Genomic DNA, 1,921 nt, shown 5'->3' with positions numbered 1-1,921 from the left:
TGGGCCGAGTACACCCCAGCACCAACGTACAAACTGTCGATAAGCTGTATATCGATACTTCCTAATGAAAAAAAAGTATACAGATTATAAATATATTTGGAGAAAAATAAAATGTTATGTAGTACTATTATGTAGCAATGGTTACAAATTGGCTTATAACATGATATTTGTATTTTACTTGTACAAAATAAATATGAGGTTGTACATGACTGCTTGAAAGAATCATAGACCTCTTATATATTTCCTCACATGTGTAGTTGTTTCTTTTCCCAAGCATACATTGAACTTGCATACACAGAAAAAATAAAAGCCAAGCTGTTTTTGACTGCTTGAAAGAGTTTAATGGTATCTTTAAAAGTGTACCATATCTGTAGCGACTAAAAGTATTATATGAAAGCAAAGCTGCAATAGGCAGTTGGGTCAATCAATATTTACTTACTGGTGTAGTGGGCCATCAACTGCTCTGTGTTGTTGTTTGTATTGAAGATACGCTATTTTCAGTGTCCAAACACTGAGACAGCCTTCTTTTTTAACGTATATGTCATTTAATTATGACCAAACTTTAAACATTTTTATTTATTTTTATTCTGGTGATATCTAAACTACATGTTAAAAAACACCTGTGTTAGATGCATTACATGGCCTTTAAGAAGAAAAATGCTGCCCCCAGTTTGGTCTTACCTTGTTCATGAAAAGAGTCTATATGAACGGCCAACTTCATAAATGGTCATATTCAAAATTCTCCAAATGACTTAATTGTGACATGTTTGGTGGCGCGATGAATGGCAAGGACCATGAAAACAAATATTTTGTGTTTTTAGTCATTAAGAGTTTTTTCTTAATTTTATGTGAGAAAGATGTTGATACTCTCAGAGAAACATATTTTACCTCTGTCATTTCCTGCATTACAATACTGAGATTGAAAATCCAGAAAGCTAACAGCTAGCAGCTGTGATTCCATGAATAAAAGGCAATCATATCATGTGGAGTTCTTACTATGTCATAACCAAGAGACCGTTTTATCTGAAGGAATGAGTTAGGCCAAATGTCTTGCATTTTGATTTAACTGGCCATGGCTAGCTTCACTTCTAAAATGCTAACTTGAATTATATGTTAAGAGTCTTAATTCACATTCACACCAGCCTTGTATAGTCCGGTTGAATCGATCCCTGGTGTGTTTAGCTGTTTGGTGCTGTTCGTTTGGGTTGGTGTGAACGCAGTCCGAGACCTCTTAAGTGAACTAAACAACCGGACTCTGGTCCGCCTAAAAGAGGTGGTCTCGGACCGCTTGCAAGTGAACTCTGGAGTGGTTGATCGCTGGTGTGAACGCAGTCCGCACCAAAACATATGAAGTGTAGTATTTACGCGTCACAAGAACGCTGATGTCTTCAAAATCTTTAGCGAAAGAGTGAAGCAGAATGAAGTGTTGAACAGTGTTGTGTAAAGTAAAAATGCTCCGTCAACTATACATAAAAGTCAGAGCCACCTGTCGTCGGTGAAACCTCCTTCTTGCAGAACGTCTCTCATGATCATCATGTGTTCTATTTCATCCTTACTGACCGCCAGAGGCGGTGCTTTAGCACTGGATATTTCTGTCTCGCACATGCGTAGGTCGAATATTTATATCAACAAAGTCACGTGTGACCTCGTATGACCCCGGAAGGCATAAGTTCCGGTGTTGTCTACGAGTTCAGATCTTTTTCATCTTCTCGCTGCGCAGGTTACTACTTTTTGTGTAGAAGCCAAGCTAGCTTATTGAAAATAAATATTCTAGCTCATCGCTACCTGTAGCCTTGTGATCGTGCTCTCGCTCAAAGCTAACTTGCTACAGCGCTAGTGAGGAGAGTGTCTTCGCTCCCCTCTCACGGCGCACAATTGATTATTTTTAGGGCCGGGACTTTAACGCGTTAATTAAGATTAA

At 38.5% G+C, this 1,921-nt stretch overlaps 1 long non-coding RNA gene across 1 annotated transcript; it reads right to left on the bottom strand.

Annotated features, from left to right (window-relative positions):
- Positions 1–523, bottom strand: LOC104947546 (uncharacterized). Its single transcript, XR_798571.1, has 2 exons — positions 440–523; positions 1–61 (listed from the first exon to the last, which is right to left on the bottom strand). It is a non-coding gene; the product is annotated as an uncharacterized lncRNA (long non-coding RNA).
- Between the last annotated feature and the right edge of the window lie 1,398 nt (positions 524–1,921).

Source organism: Notothenia coriiceps, unplaced genomic scaffold, assembly GCF_000735185.1.
Source record: "Notothenia coriiceps isolate Sejong01 unplaced genomic scaffold, NC01 NC01_scaffold00012658, whole genome shotgun sequence".
Classification (NCBI taxonomy): Eukaryota; Metazoa; Chordata; class Actinopteri; order Perciformes; family Nototheniidae; genus Notothenia; species Notothenia coriiceps.
The sequence above is the reverse complement of the archived record's forward strand: the minus strand, read 5'-3'. Positions and strand labels throughout refer to the sequence as shown.